At 49.0% G+C, this 18,865-nt stretch overlaps 1 protein-coding gene across 1 annotated transcript in view; it reads right to left on the reverse strand.

The window, feature by feature from the left end:
• Positions 1-12,168, reverse strand: part of LOC131272942 (transport and Golgi organization protein 1 homolog) — a 119,122-nt gene extending 106,954 nt beyond the window's left edge. The window contains exon 1 of the mRNA XM_071213640.1: positions 12,142-12,168. The gene's annotated coding sequence lies outside the window, so the exon portion shown is untranslated. The remainder of the gene's footprint in view (positions 1-12,141) is intronic.
• Between the last annotated feature and the right edge of the window lie 6,697 nt (positions 12,169-18,865).

Genomic DNA, 18,865 nt, shown 5'->3' on the forward strand with positions numbered 1-18,865 from the left:
ATTTTGTCATAATTTGTAGCAAACTTCTCAAGACAATGCAAGGTGTTAGTGGAGGGTTGATGTGTGGGACTCCTGTATGATGTTACACATGTTTGCTTCATAAGTTCACAACTTTTACTATACACTTAATTGCTGAAATATATTCATATATAAATGATATAAAGATAATAATAGGGTGGGTTGAGGGGAAAATACTTTGGTTAATGGTAATATTTTGGCAATGCTCTTTAATCATTAGTTTAAAAGGTATAACAACAATGCAAGGTATTGGTGGTAGAGTGAATCATAAGAGTCCTGTATGATGTTATATATGCTCGTTTTTAAGTTCACAATTGTTACTCCAAACTTATCATTTATGTATGTTTATGTATGAGTGATATACTTCAATAAATTAATTTAAAAAATAACAGAAACAAAAGGTAATGAGAGGCAACCTTCTCTTTCTGCCAAATTCTCTTTGGTGGTCAAGAATATCCTGTTGAAGCAATGAAATATGCAAAGCACCTTCAAGCAGTTGGCGGGACCTGCACAGAAGAAGCCCCTTGCTTTCCTTAGTTCAACTTGCTTAAATAACGTAGGAAATTTCCCACCCAGGGGTGGGCTTGTCCACCCCTTTTTTGACCATGCAATGTATGTGCCAGTGTGATTTCCTGAACATTCTAATCATATAATCATATAACAAGCAATGTGTGTTCATCCATATAATAAAAGCTAATGCATAATCAAAGCAAATGCTAAGTAGTAACTTAGGTATTTAAGCAAGAGTAAAATCACAGCACAGGGAGTTCCGGCTGAATCACTTTGAACTGGCCTGGGCTCCTTACCTCTGCAGACATAATAAATGAGAGTTTGCTTAACTCTGTGTTGAAGTTTTCTTCATACCCTCTCAGTTTATCCATAAAAGCCGTGCCCTGAGACCTACCACTCTCTCCACAAGACCAGCTGTGGAGTATCATGCTAACCTTACCAAAATGGCTGCTCCCCTACATAAAACCATTATTATCTTAATTCTTTAGCTTGTCTCTCTTTCTGGGGCCTCTACTGTGTCTAATGGACACTTCTCCCTTTCCTCATATCTGCTTTTCTGCGTGTTTACTTCAGAAAAGAAGGACTCCCTGGGGCACGACAACCACCACCTCACCCCTCCAGCAGATTCCAGCTGACATTTCCCAATCGGATATTTATCCCCCTAAAGCAAAGTTTCCCTGGGTTTTATTGATGAATTTCTTCCTGTATTTCATACCCAAGACTGGGTGCAGTATGTAAATCATGTCACCAGCTCTGTTTTCACACATTTACTAGTTTCTCTACTGCAGCACAGAGAGAAAACACACACATGTGTACCTAGATTATCACACACACACAGGAATCTACCTAGATTTTGGGGTAAAAAATTGCCTTGGAGTTGTGCAGAATTTTGGAGCACTTTAGGTGACTCAGCTATGTGGTGAGAGACTTTGCTTTGTCACCGAAAGCTGGAACTCATGCTGGGAAGCGGCATGCAGAGCCCTTTGCATGCTGATCACACAAAGCGTGAATGTCCAAGGCTCACATCTCCTTGTGACACACACACACACACAAACACACCCGCACACGACTTTATGTGTGGAACAAAGCCCACGTCTCCCTGCCTGTTAGTGCCAAGCCAGAATGCCACAAGTCTACAAAGATGAGTTTTAATCTTGCTGCCTCTGCCAAGGGCTCCAACAGCCAGACAATGGAGGCTGACAAGGGAAAAGAATTTTTCCAGTGACCATGACAAGGAAAGCAGCTGGCCTTTACAAAAAGGATGGGGGTCCTGCCTGGGGGAGATTTGGGCACCCAGGCAGTGACCTCGTATCAGGTGCCAGCACTAGGAAAGCCCCTGGATGTGAAGACCAAGTGGCCTGCCAGGTCCTTCCCATGGACATCCAGGAAACAGGATGGTCACAGCCCCTGTGGGTGTGAGAAAGCAGGAGAGATGACACTGAGCGTGGACAGGTCACCCAAGACGGTGATCTACATCCCGGCAGTATTTTGAAATGTTAATGGGCATTTCATGGAATTGATGCCCTTTCCTGAAAGTGTACTTGATGAAAATGGCCATCATTTTAGCACTCTAAGTACAATTTTTAAGGCGACAAATGGCTTGGTCTTCCTAAAAAGCCGCAGGAGCTCATGGGAGCAATCAATGGCCACATGGCCCTGATGTCGCGCAGCAGAGCACAACACTTGCCAGGCGCCTTCTCTTTGCAGAGCCTCATTGGGCATGAGCATGGGACCCGATGGCACTGTACACATGGGCTCCCCCTTCCACAGCAGCACCGGCTTCTCACCCAGGACAGCGGGGTGGTTGCTTCTGTCCCCAGAGCCAGCAGCAGGGGCTCCTGAGTGAGCCTGCTGGCATTCCCTGTTTATCTGCTCATTGAATTCCTTCAGCACATTGAATTCCCAGACATGGCCGCACCACTGTCCCCCGAGATGCCGCCCCTCCTCCTTCCGTGTTGACCTCACATGAGCCGTTTAAGAAGTAAAAACCATTGCACCTTAAAGCTTCTGGATGCCCCCTTTCACAGAAAGCTCAGGGACCTGGGGCGGCGCACGCCAGGGGAGCTGCTGTCTGGGGCCAGGGTCATTCTGAGCCCTGAAGGACAGTGTGCAGCCTCCTGGGCTCTCCCCACCTGATGCCAGCAGCAAGCCCCACCCACCCAGGGGTGACAGCAAACAGTCCCCAGGTGGTGCCAAATGTCCCTCGGGGACTGAGAACCACTGGTCTAAGGAAACCGCCACTGAGCAGGATGATGCCCTGTCTCGTGGGACCTTCCATTCCACCAGGGGCCAGGTGCAGGGCATGGGGAGGGCCAGGAAACCCCAGATCCTGGCTACCCTCATGTGGCCAGCTCCGAGGTGGCCCACCGTGCTCCTTCCAGCTCTTTCAAAGAAGTGCACCCTCCTGCTGGTGGAGGGAATGCAGGCCAGGCTCCTGCTGCTTCCACAGAGAAGGGGACCGAGAACCTGCTGCTCTTTCAGCTCCAGTTGGGAGAAAAGGCTGTTTGCCCTCCCCAAGGCAGCTTTAGGGCTAGGAAGGTACCAGACCCTGTGAAGTAAACATTACAAATGGCCAATTGACACTTGCAAGATCACTGGTAATCACAGAGTATTTAGGAAGGCACTGTTTTAAAGCTGTTATTCCATGAGCTTTTACAGCAGCTTTGCTGAGTGGGTAATTTGGCCATTCCACTTACCCGTACTTAAAATCCTTCAACTGGTTTGTCTCTGCCCCAACAAATCACAGATGTGTTGTCAGCTTTTTTGTTGTTTTATTTTTATTTAATTTTTATGACTGAAGTTAGAAAATATTGCTTGGCTTGGTAATGTTGTAAGTGACAAAGGAAACCTATTAAGGTTGCGAAATTAGCAGAGCTAAGCGACATTAGTGAATTTAGGAACATTTTCATCACTTAACCAAAGGCTGCTGCCATCCAAACTTTACCTAACAAAAGAAACTGTCACTTTTCCAAATCACAGTGAACTTCGAACATCATTTATAGTCTTGTCAAAGGCTTCTGAAGGGCCAATGCGACATTCCAACTTTTTCATCTGGTAATCACAAGGACAGAGCACCTTGATGACTTTTAAAATGCAAGTCATTTATTAAAAGGAATAAAAAAAACAATACTTTTAAGCTTTTCTAATTATAAATATTCCAAAACTTTACTCAGTTCTTAGGTATTTGTGCGTCTCTTGTTTTCCAACATAAAGAGTTGTCCTTTTTTGTGTGCCAAATGATTTTTCCTCATTAAAAGATATATTACTTTGATTACATGGAAAACTCTAATATTTTGGAGGTCCCAAGCTTACACTGTACTGCTGAAGAGTTTATCTATTGCAAAGTAAATCAATGAAATTCAAAGTCTAAAATACCAAGTGCTGAGCTCTTTCCTGCACTAGTGTGAGTATAAACCAGTGCAGCCCGTTAGCCACACGAGGAGTGCTGGTTGAAAATGCAGCTGCCCTTTGGCCCAACAACTCTGTGTCCAGCCAATAGCACCAGAGAGACATAAACACATGGAGCACACAAAAGCCTAGCACTGCACATTTCATAATAACAAAAAATTGGAACCAACTTTGGTTAGTCAGGATAGGGTGGGTTTTCTGCACTAACAACCAACCCAAAATATCTTGGAAGCATCACTCAATAAAAGTTTATTTCCAGCTTAGATAAAGTCTGGTGTAGGTCTGGGCAACATTCCAGACCAGCTGTCCTGAGGGCGTTGGCTCAGCCTTGCAAGCTGCTTGCTTTTATGGGTCTCCCTGTGGGAAAGAGGGTCCTGGGCAAGCTTACATGGGGAACCAAATGCTTCAGCATTTAATTAAATAAAGTGGCACATATCATTTCCACTCCCATCTCATTGGTCAAAGCAAGCTGCAGGCTATACTTAGCTTTAAGAGGCAAGGCAGAACAATCCTTTCAGATGCCCTGATGGAGAAAGAGGTTTAAATATTGGTGAAAAGTAGAAATGTCCATACAAGACCCAAAATCCTTAGGATAGAGAATATATTGTTGCAATTTCATTTGAATGACAGCTGCTTTAAAACGAACCAGATTAATATGTATCAATGAGGAGAGATCTCAAAATCAACATTAAGTGGGCATGGATGTAGCTCAGTGGTTGAGCGCCTGCTTTCCATGTATGAGGTCCTGGGTTCGATCCCCAGTATTTCCTAAGGAAAACCAAAACAAAACAACACAAACAATAAAAAACATTAAGTATTAAATGCTAAGCTACAGAAATACATGGTGTTTTCCCTTGCATGACAGGGACAGTTGAAGGGCTGGAAGGGTGTACTTGCCAAAGAAAGGGCTCTTGAAACCAGGAGACACCAGAGGAAAGCTTCAAGGAAAGTGGGGTGCCCATGAAATGGCAATGGATTCACCATTTCTCCTGGCGACGGCGAGCATCTGACTTCACTGGATTCTATGCCACTCAGGACAGCCCCAGGGCCATCAACCCTCCTTCTCCTCAGACGGGAGCCTGGGGACATTAAGAATGATGGGGACGAGCAAATGCCCCGTTGTTTAAACCAGGGCCTGTAAGTCTGACTTCCCAGGAAGGCGGTTAGGTGGGCCGACCCGATGGAGACCCGGTGGTGGTTCCCAGGTGAGCAGACACTGCCCCAGAAGCTGTGTGGGGACAGGCAGACCATACACCATGCAGCGCCAGGTCATGGGGCCACAGTGCTTCTGTCACTTGACGGGGACTGTCCTTTCAAAATTGAACTCCAGAGCCTTTCCGGCTCCAACTCAAAGAGGCTCTTTTCAAGCTCTCCTTTGAAAGGCCCAGTGTGCTACCCCACAGGAGGGGAGGAGAGGGGCTCAAGACAGGGCCTGTCTTAATTTTTGTGCATAGTTTTTTGCCTCTCTCCCTCCCTCTCCCTTCCCTCCCTCCCTACTTCCCTCTCCTCCCCTCTCCCAGTCCCCTTCCTCCATCCCTCCCACTTTCTCTTCTCCCCTCCCTTCCTCCTCCCATCCCATCCTCTCCCTCTCTTCTTTTCTCCCCTCCCTTGCTGTCTCTGCCCCCCTCCCCATTCCTTCCCTCCCACTGCCTGTCCTCCCTCCTCCCCCTCCTGGGTCCTCCCTCTGCTCCTTCCCTCCCCCATTGCTCCCTTCCCCCCTCTGACCCCCTTCCTCTCAGCACCCTATGGTGGAAGGTGGAACCCTGTTCTCAGTTACACTGAGCCCTGACTGCTGCTGTCAGCGGCACAGATTCCCCAGCGGGGTCAGCTCCGGGCTGTCCTCAAGCTGAGGGCTGCTCCTGGTGGCAGGCAGGGGTTGGGTTGTAGGGTCTGAGCATGGGGTCTGTTCTAGAGGACAGCAGGATGAAGGGGGTCCCACACTCTAGTAGCCCTGTGCTTGGGATTGGGGCTCCCGCCCTCAGGGAGCCCACGCTGGGCAATGCTCTGCCGCAGCGTCCTGGGATTCCTATTTCTTTAGGAAGAGGCCCCGTGTCTTCCTTTTGTCCTGGGCCCCATAAACTATGCAGCTGGCTCTGACTCCCCACATATAATTTATTTCTAAAAGCGTTTCACTTGAAACCTTTTCTAGGGAACTGCAATTTGCCTTTGCCCCAAGCCTGGCCTTATTACTATCATTTTAAGCCCCGTTCTCCCCTCACTGCAGTAGATGCTCTTCCCAAATGGGACCCCCATGTAAGCAGGAGGCAGCCTCCTGGGGCCCTCCCCCGCCAACCCCCTCTGGTGATCGAGGACACGCTGTGGGCTCAGGGACCACTGCCCATCTAGTTGCCACTGAAGTCAGGAAATCACTAACTCTCACCTTGGAGCGCAACACCCTCATCTGCCCGATGGGAAAAGTCGACACCTCCTGGGAGATGAACTGTGGTGACTCTCAGGTCACAAAACCCACCCATGCGCCTTGCAGGAAGTGCTCAGGTATAAGGGCAGAAGCTCTCCAATCCCTGCGTGCTCATTTCCCTGCAACAGGAGGACGGCAGTCATCTCCTTTATTGCCTCTAAAAGAGTAGGAGGACTTTTCAATGAACCTGACTGAAAGTGCCTTCTGTGCCACCGCCATGCCAGAGGTTGCCCCAGGGAGTGGCATGCTTCCTCTGTTGTGTCCCTGAGAGGGGCCCCGGGGGCCCAGCCGTGGTGCAGGCTTGGACGCCCTCGCAGAAGCAAGTCTGGTTTGTGCGGCACCTCAGGAGCCTCTGTGGGCTGCTGCATCCAAACAAACCCGCAGCCGTCTGCTCCTGCCTGCCTGCTCTCCCCAAGCTGGTGCCTAGAGGCTCTGGCAGGATTCCTGACCTCTGGTCAAGCCGTGACTCTGCTATTTCACCAGCTTTTAAAAAACACATTGAGTCTAGATCTCATTCTCCAAGTCTGGGATCATGGAAACTGAGCAAAGTGAATGCTGCTTCCCAGGCTCTGTGCCTTCCACCAGATCATCTGCCAGCACCACGTTTCTCACCACAGCCACGGGGACCTCCCAGTTCCACAGAGAAGTCACTGAGGGTCACAGCTGCCACGACACGTGGGCACAAATGGGAAACAAGGAAAAAAGGGAGCCAGCTGGAGGTTATTGAAGCCTCCAAGTAACCCGGCTCCAGTACGGTACAAGTAGGATTTTATATAATGCACAGAATAAATGCCTCTGAAAATCAATGTTTCCAGTTGGATGTGCAAATTAAATGACGGTGCTCAAGTACGAGATTAAAACAATGATCTAAGGTAGAAACTGAGTTACATCACCCCATGACCACTGCTGCAGATGGAAACAGAATGAATCGGTTCTCATTCCATCAATTCCCCTCCCCAAGCAGGAGGGGGGGTCTGTTCACAAAAGCGAAAGGGAAAGCTCCCAATCCCTTTTCCAGGGAAAGACTGTGCAGCCGGATGTGTGTGTGGGGACCGCAAGGCCCGGAGGTTTCCTCACCCTGCCCCCCATCCTGTGGGAGCCCCTGGCTGGGTCCCTGCAGCTCTAACCACTGCTGCTGTTGCTGCTTTCCATCAGGTCCGCTCCCCCCAACAGAGGATAATTAGGCCTCTGCGCACAGGGTCTGCGGCACAAGGAGCCCCCCAGCCAGGCACCCGATTTATTCCCTCTGAAGAGGGGGTGGCCTGCACCAGTGCCCTGAGATGCTGCTTGGTGATGAGAGAGGAGGGGACTGCCAGTAACCGCCCCCCCGACTGTAGGACCAGCAGTCACCCACGGTTTCCAGGACAGACAGACATGGACAAGTCAAGCCCGACCTCCAGCAGGACTACCTCCCCCAGGCCCTCTGCTCCCACCTGGAAGGACGAGGGGACTGTCCAGGGGGGCAGCCGTGCAAGCATGGCTCACCAGGGCACCCTGGAGCAGGGCTGTACGGCTCAGCCAGGGGTCTAGTCACTGGGCGTGCCCGCCACGGCCTCCTCGCTCACTGGATCTCGTCAGCGCATCCCCAGCTGCCCCACAGTATCCACTGCTCTTCACCCCTCAAAACTCGCCCCCCGAGGGCTCAGCACTGCATGTTCCCCACCACCTCATATTTCCCGCCATGCCACGTTCCCTGCCACACCATGCTCCCCACCACGCCTCGTTCCCTGCCACTCTATGTTCCCCGCCATGCCACATTCCCCACACATTCCCTGCCACTCTATGTTCCCCACCACGCCATGTTCCCTGCCTCTCTATGTTCCCCGCCATGCCACATTCTCCACACATTCCCTGCCACGCTATGTTCCCCACCACGCCATGTTCCCTGCCACGCTCTGTTCCCCAGCACACCATCTTGCCCGGCTCGCCTCCTTCCTCTGGGGCGGGCCTCCTCTGAGCGGCCCCTCCTCCGGCCTCTCTTGGGGGCTTCGCTCCACAGTCCACTGGCCACCAGGAGCTAGTGGAGCTCCCTGTGGGAGCCTCACAGCTGTGGGCCTCGCCCCTACACTGGATTGTGCCGCCGCCTTCCTCTGCTGGCACAGCCACTGCCATTCCGTCCATGGCTCCAGGCCTCCCCCGCCCTCCCCGTGAGAAGGGCCACACCCCCGCAGCTGCTGCCTGTGGTGCCCTCTGGTCCCTGTCCCCACCCACTCCCCATCCCGGAGCCTCCACCTCCCCAAGCAGCTGCCGCCCTCAGCATGCAGTGCCCCCCTGCAGTCCCCTCTTCAGCCCACCGCGCTCATCTGAATCCTGCCCCCTCGCCCTCTGCAGAGGGGTGAACCGTGTCCCTCAAAAGACACGTTCAAGTACTAACCCTCGGTGCCTCCGAGTGGGGCCCTGCCAGGAACAGGCCTTTGCAGAGGTAACAGGGTGACCAATGGGCCCTGCACCCCAGGAACCCCCATCTTTGGAAGACAGAGGGATGGAGATTCAGACTCGGAGAGACTTGGAGGGAAGAAGGCGTGTGAAGACCGAGGCAGACGCCAGAGCTTGCAGCTCCATGCTGGGAGGCTGCAGGGGAGCACGGGGCGGTCCCCCCTTGAGCTTCCAGAAGGAGCCGCCCTGCCCCCGCCTTGACCACAGCCCTGTGGCCTCCTGCTTGGTGAGGAGACACCTCCACGTTCAAGCATCTGGGGGATGGCAGCCTTGGGAACAAACCTGCCCCCATCCCTCTTACCTTCTCATTGCAGCCCCCCAGCTCCCGAGACCACAGCGGGTTGTCCTCCCTAGCACACCTGCAGCACGAGAGCTCATCCTCTAGAGCAAGCAGCAGAGCACCCACCTGACCGACCCCCGCTGTGCACCTGCCTTGCCCCCACAGGACCAGAGGCTCCCAGGTGGATGCTTTTGCTCCAGCTGGCATCAGGAATGACCTGGTTTTCTCCTCCAGAACTATTTCCCCACCTTATTCTGTGCACACTTGGTGAGTCAGGTTCCCATCTTCCTCCATGGCCAGGGTGGGGACCCCGAGGGCCCCAGGAGACCCACAGTGTGGGGACCCCGAGGGCCCCAGGAGACCCACAGTGTGGGGACCCTGAAGCCATCAGACCCACAGTGTAGGGACCCTGCAGTGCCATCAGACCCTTTCACTTCCCGCGGTGGCTGCAGAGCAGGGCCAGCGTGGGCTCGGGCCAAACAGCTGCTCTGTGAGGGGAAAGGGACTCGTGCTCCAGAGGTGGTGACGGGGCAACAGCTGGGGAGGCTCTGGGGCCCGTAGTCCATGCCATGCCCTCCCACCAGCCCGTCTCACCTCTGGCCACCCACCCGTGCCCAGCGGCTGGTTGGTGCAGGCATCCCCGAGGGCTGCAGGTCCTGGTCCTCTGGCTAGGCCGGGGCTCACAAGCACCCTTGTGTCCTCCGAGGTGTGATGCAAGGGGGAGAGCAGAGGGAGAGCAGCCCAGAGCCCCTGACAGAGACCGACCATGACCGCAGCCGCCCGCGCCGAGCAGCCCCCACTCTGCACCTGTCAGTGGGATGACCTTGATCGTGTTGTGGAGCCGTCCTGGGGGCACGTGGAGAGCGCACATGAAGAGCTCCAAGAACTCAGCACCTGGGGCCGCTGGCCTGGACTTGAGTGACGCGGGACCCTGCAGGGCTGGGACCTCCTTGGGCATCTGCACCAGGGGCCCCACGCGGAGCTCACCACGGATGGGGTTGCCGCAACGCTCCACCTTGTCCTCCAGGATGGGCCAGGCTGTCCCTGGGGGGAGCCTCCTCCAGGCCAACTCCCCGCGAGTGGCAGGATGGTTCACAGGAGACTCAGCCCTTCCCTAGGCTGACATCTGGACCCTCTTCCCAGGGAAAGCTTTCCAGGGCGTTAATGCCAAGCCAGACTCTGAGGGGCGTCTGCAGGGACCTGAGGCCCGTTTGCCTCCTCCCAGCTTGGCTCAGCCGGCTCCTCCCTCCAGGGCTGCTGTCCCTCTCTGGCTGCTGTCCTTCCCCTGGGCTGATGGCCCTCCCTCCCTGACCACTGTCCCTCTCTCCCTGGCTCCTGTCCCTCCCCCCAGCCACTGTCCCCCCTCCCTGGCCACTGTCCCTCTCCCCATGGCTGCTGTCTTTTCCCCCTGGCTGATGTCCCTCCTCCCCAGCCTCTGTCTCTCCCCCCATGGCTGCTGTCCCTCCCCTATGGCCGCTGTACTTCCCTGTGGGCTGCTGTCCCTCCTTTCCTGGCCACTGTCCCTCCCCCCAAAGCTGCTGTCCCTCTCTCCAAGGCCACTGTTCTTCCCTGGCCACTGTCCCTCCCCCCAGGGCCACTGTCCTTCCCTCCCTGGCCACTGTACTTCCCCCTGGGCTGCTGTACCTCCTTCCCTGGCCGCTGTCCTTCCCTGGCTGCTGTCTCTCCCTCCCTGGCCTGCATATTTCCCTAAAGCCACATGATAGGAAAACAGCGGGGTAAATGCCTTTTGAGGGAAATCATTTGATTCTTCCAGCAGCTCTGCCACTTGCCTGAGTGGTCGGGTCTGGCTGCCTCTCCATTCTAAGCTTTCTAAGTGTTCAGAAGCCTCTGAACTTTTCGCCTCCAAGCATCAGGCCTCCGTCCTCCTCCCCACTTCCCACCCTGGCACCCCAGAGAGCCTTTCTTAAACTGCTTCTCCCAGCACGCAGGGTTGCTGGCCCTTTCCTTCTTGACTTTACTGGTCTGGGTCATGTTTACATCACTCAGAGCAAAATTACACATGCCCAGTAAGTGCCACACACTTGCTGCGTTAACCTTGGATGCAGCTCGGCCCAGCTCAAGGAGTATTAATTGCTGGACTGCGAAAGCAAGGCACTTTCCTTAAGGAGGAAAAGAAATAAATCATGAAGATGCAATTTAATGTATTCAGCAGCTGGTTCTTTCAAATTCCCTTCACCAAATAAACCCCAGAAAGTTGCTCCACATTGAGACCCGATCATCCATGGTGAGAAACGTGAATGGAGGAAGTGCCGTGTGAAATGCGCTGTTTAAACTTTTACACCGCATTCACAGTGCTCCAAGTTTAAGTCTGAGCTATTCTGTAATTGGATTTTAATAAGGACAGAGAATCATCTAGAGCTTTATTTCTTGCACCACATATGAAAATAAGATGCTTGAGCTTCTCCACTCTCCCCCAAACGTGCAAGTTGCTAACATAACTTTGGAGAAGACTCCCTTCCAGGCCCTCTCCTCACTCCCCTCCACATCTCGGCAACTATCGGACACTCATAATAAACTCACTTCATCTTTCTGATGTTTTTCCCACTCGGCATTCTTCTAGGAACACGCGGCTCTCAAATCCCGGGCAGCATGAGTTACATCACGATGCTTTAACTGCATTTGTCTAATTCAGGCTCTGGGTTTCAATACCATCTCCAGACGCCCGTGTCCCGTGCATCTGCATTTCTTTCTCAATGTTTCAATAGAATGTTCCCCGTGTTATTAAGGAAAACTGAATAAAGCCTGGGGCTGCAGCGCTGACCCGGGGGTGTTTTGGAACAATCAATAAACACACTCACTTCAAGCAAGCGACGTGAAGACTAGGCTTTCCTCAGTACCATGGGGCTGGCAGCTTCTGGAGAGCACAGACATGCTCCTTTGTTCATTCTTTCCTGTTTCTTTTCCTGAGCCCTGCCCCATGGCCCGCAGCTAGGCCCGATGGGGCACGCAGAGACAGCCGAGGTGCACACACCCCAAAGGGAAAGGCCGGCCCCCTGCAGCGTGACTGCTCTCTGGGACTACAAGAGGCAAAGCAGAAGAGGAGACTCACCTGGCAGCCTTTCACTCCCTCGGCTTTGCGTCACGTTCCTGCTGACTGGAGTCCAAACGGCGCAGCCGGGAGCCACAGGCACCCTGCAAGGGCAAAGGCCGAGATGGAAAGCATTATTGGTGTGTTTCAGATTCATTTTGAACCACCCTTTCGACAGTCCAGTAACAAAATGACACAGTTGGTGACAGTGCTACTTTCACCCTCCCGCTCCTCCCTCTGTCCAGCTCTTTGGGACACTACCTTGGCATAAGATTTGGAATGCGCCCCACTGAGTCGAGCCTGAGTGGTCAGCCTCCCATCCCAAGACTGCCCTCCCCGCGTGGACAAGAGCAGACACACACTCAAAAAGAACTTCCAGATTGGAGGGAGGGGGCAAGATGGCGGCTGAGTGAACATCCCTGTTAGAGTCTTCTGCAGGGAATCGGCTGGGCGGCGTTGGAGACTCTTTGGGACCGGATTGTTTCGGGATTTTTGCTGGTCCGGAGGTGTCTGGACATCGATTTGGAGGGAAGGTAACAGAGAGGATTCGTCTGTGAAATATACACGGAGATCCCAGCTACCTGTAGAGGATTCCCTTCTTGGGTAGGCGGAGACGAGGCATCTAGCCCCGCTCGGGGGGGCTGAGCCAGGCCGGGCCGCAGCGGCGGACGCCGGAGTCGGGCCGCGCTGTGCCGGCGGTGAGCGGGGCCGGGCGGGGCCGAGCCAGGCCGAGCAGGGCCGCGGTAGCGTTTGGAGCCGGGCGGGGCCGGTGCAGGCCCCGGCTGCGGGCCGCGGTAGCGCTTGGAGCCGGGCGGGGCCGGTGCAGGCCCCGGCTGCGGGCCGCGGTAGCGCTTGGAGCCGGGCGGGGCCGGTGCAGGCCCCGGCTGCGGGCCGCGGTAGCGCTTGGAGCCGGGCGGGGCCGGTGCAGGCCCCGGCTGCGGGCCGCGGTAGCGCTTGGAGCCGGGCGGGGCCGGTTCAGGCCCCGGCTGCGGGCCGCGGTAGCGTTTGGAGCCGGGCGGGCCCGGGTCAGGCCGCGGCGGGTACGGAGCCGGGCAGGGCCGGTCCAGGCCGCGGTGGCGGGAGGTGGACGCCGGAGCCGGCTGGGCCGCTGTAGCGAGCGGAGCTGGGCGGAGCCAGGCCAGGCAAAGGCGGCGTGAGGAGCCGGGCAGAGCCGGTCCAAGCCTCCGCGGCGGGCGGAGCCGGGCCTGCGGAGGGGTTTCTGGTTTTTTTTGTTTGTTTGTTTGTTTGTTTGTTTTTTGTTTTTTCTTTTTTGTTTTTTTAATTTTACTTAATTTTTTTTTTTTTTTTTTTTTTTGAGCATCTGCAGTACTGGGGAGTTTGTGGGCCCTGGGCGGCCTATTGGGGGTTTGTGGGAAGGGAGGTGCTTGCAGACCCATTTGGGCAGACAGACGGGGGGGTTTTAGGGCAAAGCGGGGGGAAGTTGTTGTTTTAGATAGTGTTGCAATTGTGACACGTGTGTACCTGTATCTCTCTTCTCCCTATCCGTTCCCCACCGTTTGCCCATCCTCTTTTTCTTTCTTCCTTTCTTCTTGCCTTTCTTTTTTCTTTATTATAATTAGTTTTTTTTTTTTTTTCGGTTTTCTCTTTCCCTCTTGTCCCTCATCTTCCACTTATTTTTACTTTAATTCAAGTATACAATAGGTGCTACAGGGAACACCTCACATTTGCTGGGTTTTCCCATCCTCCACTGCCTCATTTCTGTGTGAACTGATTTAGGCTACCTACACTATCCCCCTTCCCCTGCATCTTGATATCCACTACCATCTACTGTCTCTCCTATATTCCACCCCCCACCTCCCGTTCTTTGATCCACAAAGTGTCTAACTCTTAATTTCTAATACCTTTGTTCTGTTTTCTGTCTATTATCCACTCTTGAAACTATTACCTTTCTTTTCTTTTTCCCTCTCTCATGAAAACAATAGCTGTGTAGTTCATAACATATTCCTCCCAAATTCAGTCATCAACTTCATAAAAGGTACTCTACCTACAGCTATAACTCTATACAATCTACATGAATCTAACCTCCATCCTTCCAGATCTCATATTCCTGCTTTATTAACATACTTCACCAATACAACTTTACACTTTTCCCTTGCTTACACAATTGCCTTTCCCCAACACTAATACTTTCCTCTAAAGTGAACTTAACCAACAACAAGTAACTAGAATAAGAAGAAAAAAGTGACAAAGAAAAGATATAACACCTGTGCAAAAATAACAACTAATTAACCTCCAAGAGCAGACAAAGAAGCTAAGGAACTGATTAAATTCGTCAAAATAAAGAGATGACCAGAAAGCAACAAAAATCTACGAACCAAACCAATAATCAGGAAAACATGGCTGAATCCAATCAACAAACCAATAATCACGAAGGGGAGCAAAACTTGGCACAAGCAATGAAAGATCTCAGAACATTTATCACCGACAAATTTGATGCAGTAATGAAAGAGGTTAACAACATGAAGACATCACTTGGAGGGGAAATTGCAGACATACGCAAAAACATAACAGATATGATGGGAATGAACACCACAGTTCAAGAAATCAAAAATACACTTGCAGCAAATATCAGCAGACTAGAAGAGACAGAGCAGAGAATTAGTGATGTGGAAGACAGTACATCAGAAATCAAACAGATAGTAGAAGGGGTCAATAAGAAGATAGAAAAAATCCAATTAGGATTTAGGGACCTGAATGACAATGCAAAACGCTCAAACATACGTATTATAGGCATTCCAGAAGGTGAAGAGAAGGGAAAGGGGTCAGAAAGAGTGTTGCAGGAAATAATGGCTGAAAACTTCCGAAATCTACTGAAAGAGACAGATGTACATATCCAAGAAGCACAGCGCACTCCACAAGTCATAAACCCCAACAGGCCCACCCCAAGACATATACTTGTCAAATTATCCAATGCTCAAGACAAAGAGAAAATCCTAAAAGCAGCAAGAGAAAAGAAAACCATCACATACAAGGGAAGCTCAATTAGATTAAGTGCTGATTTCTCTTCTGAAACCATGGAGGCAAGAAGACAGTGGTATGATATAGTCAAGGTACTAAAGGGAAAAAATTTCCAACCAAGAATACTCTATCCAGCTAAACTAGCATTCAAATATGATGGAGAGTTCAAAATATTCGCAGACAAGCAGAAACTGAAAGAGTATACCAACAAGAAACCTCCCCTTCAAGAAGTTCTAAAGGGAGTTCTGCAGGAAGAAAGGAAAAAACAGGAAAGGCAAAGTTGGAGGAGAGTATAAGACCAACAACAACAACAAAAAAGACAAAAAAAAAATATACAAACAAAATATGACAAACACAAATCCAATCAAAATATGGCTAACACAAATAATTCCTTGATAGTAATAACACTGAATGTCAATGGATTAAACTCACTATCAAAAGATTTAGACTGGGACACTGGATAAGGAAATATGACCCATCCATATGCTGTCTACAAGAGACACATCTTAGACCCAGAGACACATGGAGATTGAAAGTGAAAGGCTGGAAAACAATCATACAAGCTAACAATAACCAAAAAAAGGCAGGAGTAGCTATATTAATATCAGACAAAATAGACTTTAAATGTGAAACAATTGTGAGAGACAAAGAAGGATACTACATTTTAGTCAAAGGGAAAATCTGTCAAGAAGATCGAACAATCACAAATATCTATGCCCCTAACAAGGGTGCCTCTAAATACGTCAGGCAAACGCTGGAAAAACTAAGTGAAAGAATAGATACATCTACAATTATAGTGGGGGATTTTAATACACCACTATCAACTCTGGACAGAACATCTCAAAAGAGAATCACCAAAGAAACAAAACATCTGAATAGTATATTAGAGGAGCTCGATCTAATAGACATATATAGATCGCTACACCCAAACACAGCAGGATATACATTTTTCTCAAGCGCACATGGATCATTCTCCAAGATAGATCATATGCTAGGCCACAAAGAAAGGCTGAACGAATTCAGAAAGATTGAAATCATACAAAACATTATCTCTGACCACAGTGGAGTCAAGCTGGAGATTTGCAAGGGAAAGAAGCCCAGATTTCACACCACGATTTGGAAATTAAACAACACACTCTTAGAAAAACAGTGGGTCAAAGAGGAAATCTCAAAAGAAATCAATGACTACCTTGAAACAAATGATAATGATAACACAACATACCAAAATTTATGGGATGCAGCAAAAGCAGTACTGAGAGGGAAGTTTATAGCCATAAATTCATATATCAAAAAAGAAGAAAGAGCAAAAATTGAAGAGCTAACTGCACATTTGAAGGAATTAGAAAAACAACAACAAAGTAACCCAACAGGAAGAAGAAGGAAGGAAATAACAAAGATAAGAGCAGAACTAAATGAAATAGAAAATAAGAAAGCACTTGAACAGATAAACAAGACCAAGAGCTGGTTTTTTGAGAAGATTAACAAAATTGACAAACCTTTAGCAACACTAACAAAGAAAAAAAGAGAGAAGATGCAAATACACAAAATAAGAAATGAGAAAGGCGATATCACCACTGACCCCACAGAAATAAAGACTATCATAAGAGGATATTTTGAAAAACTATATTCCAACAAAAATGACAATCTAGAGGAAATGGACAAATTCCTAGAAACACATAAACAGCCCATATTGACAAAAGAAGAAATTGATGATCTTAACAAACCAATCACAAGCAGAGAGATAGAATCAGTTATTAAAAATCTCCCAACTAAGAAGAGCCCAGGGCCAGATGGCTTCACAGGTGAATTCTATAAAACATTCCGGAAAGAACTGACACCAATCCTGCTGAAACTATTCCAAACCATCGAAACAGAAAGAACATTACCCAACTCCTTCTATGATGCCAACATTACCCTAGTACCAAAGCCAAACAAAGACATCACAAGAAAGGAAAATTACAGACCAATTTCTCTAATGAACCTAGACGCAAAAATACTTAACAAAATACTTGCTAATCGTATTCAACAACACATTAAACGAATTATACACCATGACCAAGTGGGATTCATCCCAGGTATGCAAGGATGGTTCAACATAAGAAAATCAATCAACGTAATACACCATATAAACAGATTGAAGGAAAAAAATCACATGATTATATCTATTGATGCAGAAAAAGCATTTGACAAAATACAGCACCCTTTCTTGATAAAAACACTCCAAATGATTGGAATACAAGGAAATTTTTTGAACATGATAAAGAGTATATATGAAAAACCTAAAGCCAATATTGTTTACAATGGAGAAATCCTAGACTCCTTCCCTCTAAACTCAGGAACAAGACAAGGATGCCCACTGTCGCCGCTCCTATTTAACATTGTCTTAGAAGTACTTGCTCGAGCACTGAGGCAAGAACCAGAAATAAAAGGCATTCAAATTGGAAAGGAAGAAGTCAAAATTTCATTATTTGCAGATGACATGATCCTATACATAGAAAACCCTGAGAGATCTACAACGAAGATTCTAGAACTCATAAATGAGTTTAGTAAAGTCGCAGGTTATAAGATCAATGCGCAAAATACAGTAGCATTTCTGTACACCAATAATGAGCAAGATCAGGAGGAAATCAAGAAACAAATACCATTCACAATAGTAAATAAAAAAATCAAATACTTAGGAATAAATTTAACTAAAGAGGTAAAGAACTTATACACTGAGAACTATACAAGATTGTTCAAGGAAATCAAAGAAGACCTAAATAAATGGAAGACTATTCCTTGTTCATGGATAGGAAGACTGAACATTATTAAGATGTCTATCCTACCAAAATTGATCTACACATTCAATGCAATCCCAATAAAAATCAATGCAGCCTTCTTTAAGGAACTAGAAAAACTAACTATGAAATTTATTTGGAAAGGAAAGAGACCCCGAATAGCCAAAGACATACTGAAAAAGAAAAACGAAATTGGAGGAATCACACTACCTGACTTCAAAACATACTATAAAGCTACGGTGGTGAAAACAGCATGGTATTGGCATAAGGAGAGACATATAGACCAATGGAATCGAATTGAAAGCTCTGATATAGAACCTCACATATACAACCACATAATATTCGATAAAGCCACCAAACCCTCTCAACTGGGAGAGAGTGGCCTATTCAACAAATGGTGTCTGGAGAACTGGATAGCCATATGTAGAAGAATGAAAGAGGATTACCATCTCACACCTTATACAAAGATCAACTCAAGATGGATCAAAGACCTAAATATAAGAGCCAAGACCATAAAAACCTTAGAAAGCAGTGTAGGGAAACATCTACAGGACCTTGTAATAGGTAATGGATTTATGAATATCTCACCAAAAGCACGAGCAGCAAAAGAACTAATAGATAAATGGGACTTCCTCAAAATTAAAGCCTTCTGCACCTCAAAGGAGTTTGTCAAGAAAGTAAAAAGGGAGCCCACACAGTGGGAGAAAATATTTGGCAATCATATATCTGATAAGAAACTTATAACTTGCATATATAAAGAACTCCTACATCTTGAAAATAAAAAGATAAACAATCCATTTAAAAAATGGGAAAAAGACTTAAACAGACACTTCTCCGAAGAAGAAATACAAATGGCAAGAAAGCACATGAAAAAATGTTCCAAATCTCTAGCTATCAGGGAAATGCAAATCAAAACCACAATGAGATACCATCTTACACCCATAAGATTGGCAGCTATGAAAAAAACAGAAGAATACAAGTGCTGGAGA

Source organism: Dasypus novemcinctus, unplaced genomic scaffold (assembly GCF_030445035.2).
Source record: "Dasypus novemcinctus isolate mDasNov1 unplaced genomic scaffold, mDasNov1.1.hap2 scaffold_254, whole genome shotgun sequence".
Lineage (NCBI taxonomy): Eukaryota > Metazoa > Chordata > Mammalia > Cingulata > Dasypodidae > Dasypus > Dasypus novemcinctus.